We start from the raw sequence: 6631 nt of genomic DNA on the forward strand, positions 1-6631 counted from the left end.
CAACACTTGCTTTATGAGACTCTTTACTCTTGATCCTGGCATTATTTATTCTCTACTGGACATAGTATTTTGTAAAATTGATGTACCAAACAATAAAATTATACTTGGAGAATGACTAGGAATGATTTAAAAGTGGACACTCTTTTTAGGGCCATTGTTTGGAAGTATGTGGCAGAAATTTGAAGAGTAAATCTCTTAGACTATCAAATGCATGAGGTTTTCACTTCCAACTTTGTGAAAGGAATGGGATTCTTACAGCCCAACTGACTTTAAGGGGAAATGCCCAAAAATCTAAATTCAGCACATCTCAGCTTAGAGGGGCAATGAGGGGAAGGGGAGAGAAATGATTGTGTGTACCATTTAAATGACTTACTGTCCAGATTGGTTGAAAAAGAGTCAAAACATATTTCACATAGAAACCATGTAAAATGAGGTCCTGATGCTAAGGTATGAGGTACAAAGGCATCACAATGTAAATTTACTTATTAATGTATATAAGCCCAAGAGTTGGTAATTGAACTGGCTAGTTTTGTCAGTTTGATATAAATTATAGTCATCAGAGATGGAGCTTTAGCTCAGCAAATGCTCCGACCCAGCATGAAACCCATCTCATAGACAAGAACCAACCCCTGACATTCTTCATGATACTCTGTTATGCTTGCAGACAGAAGCCTAGCATAACTGTACTCTGAGAGACTGTATTTAGACTGAAACAGATGCAGATTCTCACAGCCAAGCATTGAATGGAAGTTGGTGAGTTTTATGGAAGAGTTGGGAAGATTGAAGGAGCTTGGAATCCCACAGTTTAGCCCACAGAGTCAACTGAAGTGGCTCATTGGTGTTGTGATGAGATGTTCGTGAACCCCAAGGAGCTGAATCTGATGCAATCGCACCAGGGTCCTTATTTACAGGCTTGAGCTTGGGTTCTAACTCATCGCTGACACATAGGACAGTTCTGGTGGAGAAAAAGCCCCAAATATTCACAGGGATAAGGTGTTATAGAAAATTGCTAGTGGAGGGATGAGTGTTTCTAGCCTAGCAAGGATTTGTTGGGGAATAACCTGAAAAGCTGTGTTAGATGTTGGAATTGTTGGGGGATTAATAGAATCACAGGTCTTGTTGGGGGTAGCCTGGAAACTGGAGCTATGTACCCCCTGTTAGGTTACTTGAGTTTAAACTTAAGTCATGTTTTCTACAGTGGAGTCTGAACCCAAAAAATTTGGTCTCTCTCTGGGAGATCTCAGAAACTGAGGTGCCAACCATAAAACACACAGGGGCTGGAATGAGACCACTGGCATACGTGCAGCAGATGTGCAGCCCTATCTCCATGTGGGCCCTCCAGTGACTGGAGTGAAGGCTATGCCTAAAGCTATAACCTGACTGTGGTATCCCTTCCCCAACAGGGCTGCATTATCTGTCCCCAGTAGGAGAGGACATCCCTAATCTCTCAAGGACTTGATGCTTCAAGGTGTGGGTACACCCAGTTGGGGGAGAACCTTCTCAGAGAAAAAGGGCAAGGGTTGAAAGTATCTCAGTGATGCAGTGATGTGGGGGGGGGACTGACAGGGGAAGAAGTGCCTGGGATGTAAATAAATACATTAATAATAATAATTGTCTTAGGGTTTTATTCAAGTGAATAGACACCATGACCAAGGCAACTCTTGTAAGGACAACATATAATTGGTGCTGGCTTACAGGTTCAGAGATTCATTCCATTATCATGAAGGTGGGAGTATGACATCATCCAGGCAGGCATGGTACAGGCAGAGCTGAGAGTTCTACATCTCCATCTGAAGGCTGCTAGCGAAATACTGGCTTCCAAGCAGCTACAATGAGGGACTTATTTCTCATACTCACAATGACACACCTACTCCTATAGGGACACAGCTTCTAATAGTGTCAATTCTTTGACTGAGTATATACTACTACTACTACTACTACTACTACTACTACTACTACTACTACTACTACTACAAACAATTCAGTTGTAAAACATTTCTTCAATTGTGGAAGTAACAGCTCATTGTGGGTGGTTTGACCTCTGAGCTGATAGTCCTGGGTTCTATAAGAAAGCAGTTTGAGCAAGCCATGAGGAGCAAGTCAGTAACCAGCACCCCTCCATGACCTCTGCATTAGTTCCTCCCTTTAGGTCAGTGCCCTGTTTGAGTTACTGTTCTGACTTCTTTCAGTGAAACACTTCAATGTGGAAGAGTTAGCAAAATAAAGCCTCTTCTCCCTACTTGCCTTTTGTTCTATCACAGCAATGCAAACTCCAGCTAAGATAGAGACACCACAGACAATGTTACTTTTACACTTATGAACTTAGTTGTTCATTCTAGTTATTGAATTACTACTACCTGTGTCATATCATAGGTTTTAAAAGAAAAATACAAAAACCCCCACAATTTTGGCATGCAAATGATATTTATGATCATGTAAAACAAAGAGGTTAATATTTTTAAATTTAAATATTTGTTTTAAATGAGTGAGAATAAAAATGTAGGAATAAAGAAACATTGCTATTGTGAAGAAGCCATTAAGATTATGTTCCATAAAAGATTTTGCAAGATAAGTGAGTGGAATTAGTCAAGAAAATTGCCCAAGCATGTAGCATGTAATGCTGTAAGTGTGGAAAGCACTTATGGTGTACAAAAGTAAACAGTGAATGAGGATGTATGCATGTGATCCAAGCATTTGAGAAAAGTGACAGTGACCACAGAAAGAGTAGTTCAAACGTATTGTCCTCTACCTAATAAGTTTGCATATAGTTGGGCTATGGCAACCATGCCTCAGAATAAGAATAAGAGAAGGATAAAGTAAATTGATAAAAGGAGAGGAGAGGGAGGAGCAGGAAGAGAAGAAGAAGGAGGAGGCAAAAAGGAGAAGGAGGAGGAATTTGAATTAGATTAATTATGTGAGAAGTTTGTAAGGAGAGCAGAGTCAAGATTAGAAGACATTGCATTCTACTCTGTGGTGGAGAGCTCCTGTTTGATCAATGTAGAATTGTTTATAAATGCCTGTGTGTGAGTGTGTGTGTGTGTGTGTGTGTGTGTGTGTGTGTGTGTGCATTGTCCATGTGTGTGTGTGCATGTGTGCATCTGTGTGTGCATTGTGCACGTGTGTGTGTGTGTGTGTGTGTGTGTGTGTGTGTGTGTGTATGTGTGGACACATATGCTTATATATACACACAGGTATTTAAGAAGGTGTTTGAGGATGAAACTGTAAAGATTCAGATAACAATGATGAGTATGTGAACAAAACTGGCAACTGTGTCTCCTTCCTTAGAGTTGAGAATCAGTTTTTTCTCTTGAAACCTTAGATTTTAAAAAATAATTAGCATCGACTCTTTGCACACATTTTCTATTAATATGCACTATCTTTCACATATTATGTGTTTTTACATTGAAGTTTAATCTCCATGGTGTGAATATTATCAGTTCTGATTTAATATCTTTATGATTCGTTTTTCATCCTCTTTACATCATTTTACTGGAAATTATTTTCTTTTAAATAAGTAAACGTATACATATGTTATGTATATAAGTCTATTCCACTTATATATCCATTCTGTAGGAAAATAAATTTTGATTAATAAAATATATGTATGTTGGTGTTTATAATTGCCATGGTACTGCTTCAATGTGTTTCCTTTGTTTCCTTTGTTTTTGTGTTTTCCTTGAATTTTATATATAAATTAAGATTACAATTTTAATATGTCATATTATTTTTCCCATATATAAAAGATATTGATAGTAAACTGGACTTTGGTTAAGAAAGGTGCTATATTTCCAGTGCTGGTAATTGAACCTAGGGTCTCACATACTCTATGCAAACCTTCGGAGCTGAGTAAACAATCTGATAAATGAGATTTATGCCTTAAATTCACAAATACCTGTGCTAAGTTATTCCACCAATCAGGACTTAGGGATAGAGGACTTCCTTAGGAAAATGTGTTTGTGGTACACTTATTCTATCCTCATTGGTTGGGTTGTTCAACTGTGGTGGGGCAACTTAACTTGCCTAGCATTCACATCCCAAATTGTCAACCAGAATGGCAGTTACCCACCTACAGGTCTCTCTCTGCCAAGTAGATCTCAATGCCCAGGGAGGTCTCAGGTGCAAGCTAATTGTGGCTTACTATGCAACACAGTTCTAACTGACCTCTAATGTGATTCATTTCCAAGAACACCAAAGCATAGAACAGAACAGAATTTACTGTCACAGTCGACACAGGTATGAAGAAGTTCCTAGTAAAAGTACAGAAGTAAATTTCCTTCTAACATTAGTTAACAGCATAAGATGGCTGGCTAGATAGACAACAGTTACCCATGCCTTAACATTGCTGCAACGCGATGGGATTTCCAGTTCAGCACATGGTACTCACAGGTCTTGGAAGGAGTATTTACCACTGGGTAATAGTGGTGAAAATCCTGACTCTACTAGAATTCACCTGACAACATTCTGCCAGGAAAAAGAAACAGATACTTTATCACTTCTGTTGCATGGAATTCCTAGAAGTTCGGGAAGTTACTGGGCAGGTTCAGGACAGGGAGAGTTGTTACTTAAATAGTGTGCATGCTGGTGGAAATCTTGGGTTTCTATCTGGACTACTCTGGCATTGGCCTGGCAAAATCCTTATGTATTTCTGTATATTTTATACTTGCACCAAAGTCTATGTTCCTCTGTCTCAACTCTCATTAGCATTAGTTGGGGTAGGGTTCAAATACATTGGTTTTTTTTGAGCTACCATACAGTGACTTTTTTGTTGTTGTTGTTTTTGGTCTATGGCTGAAAAGAATATTTGAGTAGTTTATTTTTGTATCTCATAAATATTTTTTTCCTTTGCCTATCAATAGAAGCAGATCTATATTGCCAGTTTCTTCGGTACAGTCTGGCTATAAATAGCGAAACAAAGTGCACAGAAAGCTTACCATCATGTTTTTGAGGAGGTATTTTTAAAGCAATAATTTGCCTGCTACAGTTGTACGCTTGAACTTTGTGGACAAAGATGAAGAAGGTTCATTCATGACTCAGCAAAACTGACAAGTATTTGTCAGTTTCTTTTTTTTTTCCAATCCATATCACAAGGACAGTTTGGATGGGCCTTGATTGATGCCTGTCCTTGAAATTGTTAGCATTCCGGAGAGAACATTCCATAATTGGCAATGGCTTTTGTCCTGATGGTAAACACTCTATATAATACAAGATCATTCAGTATAAATGTACCATGGAAACATTGTTGGGTCAAAGGGCAGCCACAGCTGTAGTCAGCTTAACTTAATTTGCATGTTTGCTTCCTGTGCTTTTATTTTTTTTCTCTTACTACAATGGATCTGTACCAAGAGGTACCAAAATTCAAAGCACGTTGTTTTCTTCCTTTCTTCCTTCCTTCCTTCCTTCCTTCCTTCCTTCCTTCCTTCCTTCCTTCCTTCCTCCCTTCCTTCCTGTCGTAGTTCTTCCTTTCCCCCTCCTGTCCTCTTCCTTCACTTACTCTTTTCATTGTGATCAGATACTTTACTTTTTATGGTGCTGATAATATTAAAGTTGTGGTTACAATCCTATATTTGAACAATGAGTCACCTATGACTGCGTGTGGTTTCTAGACTCTTGTACAAACTTTCATTAAGGTCGGCTACTTTATTGTTGTTGTTGATGTTTTGTCTTTTGTTAATGTGATACGAGCCTGAATTATTAGAGAGGGAAGAGCCTTCTTGGAGAAAATGCCTCCATTAGATGCAGCTGTAAGGCATTTTAATTGGTGATCAATGGAGGAGGGCCAGTTTGTTGCAGATCATACTATCACTGATCTGATCATCCTGGCTTGTACAAGAAAGTCGGCTGAGCAAACCAGTGGAAGCAAGACAGTAAGCAGTATCCATTCATGACCTCTTCATCAGCTTGTCTCCAGGAGCCTGCCCCTTTTGAGTCCCTGTCCTCATTTCCTGCAATAATGAACTTCAATATGGAAATGTAAGCCAAGTAAAGACTTACCTCCCCAACTTGCTTTTGGTCAAGGCATTTTTACTGCAGCCATAGAAAACCTTGGACAGTGTAGAGCAACATGCCTGCTCTGACAAGAGATCACATTCAAAACCTCTCTAGGTCTATTTGATCTGGCCGGAATGCAGACATGCCACAGATTAAGGTATAATGTGGTTGGAATACAAACAGAACCTTAGTACACACCTTTAATCCTGAACAACGTTGATAAGATTAATCTAAAAGGAAGCAGCATTGTTTGGAAGTGGTATCTGTTGAGGAAGGAGAGTTCAGTTGAGTTTCTGCAACGTAGTGGAGGTGAATTCCTCAGGTCCTTTCAGGTCCGTTCACTTCTTATAGTCAGTACAGAGAGTGCGGTTCAGTTCGTGGAATTCAGAGACAATTTTTTTCCAATTTGAGCAATTCAGTGAGGAGCTGAGAGAAGCCAGATTGAATCAGTCAGCTTGGTGGGCAGCTGGATCAGGAACAGCTGAATTGAAACAGCTAGCCAGAGTTCAGGAAGAACGAGAAAGGGTGAGCTTATTCAGCAACAAGCCCCTAACACAATTACACCAGGTGACTAAAAGCTACATTTATAAAACAAATACTTTAGTATTTATTTATTTATTTATTTATTTATTTATTTATTTAT

Source organism: Rattus rattus, chromosome 4 (assembly GCF_011064425.1).
Source record: "Rattus rattus isolate New Zealand chromosome 4, Rrattus_CSIRO_v1, whole genome shotgun sequence".
Taxonomy (NCBI): domain Eukaryota; kingdom Metazoa; phylum Chordata; class Mammalia; order Rodentia; family Muridae; genus Rattus; species Rattus rattus.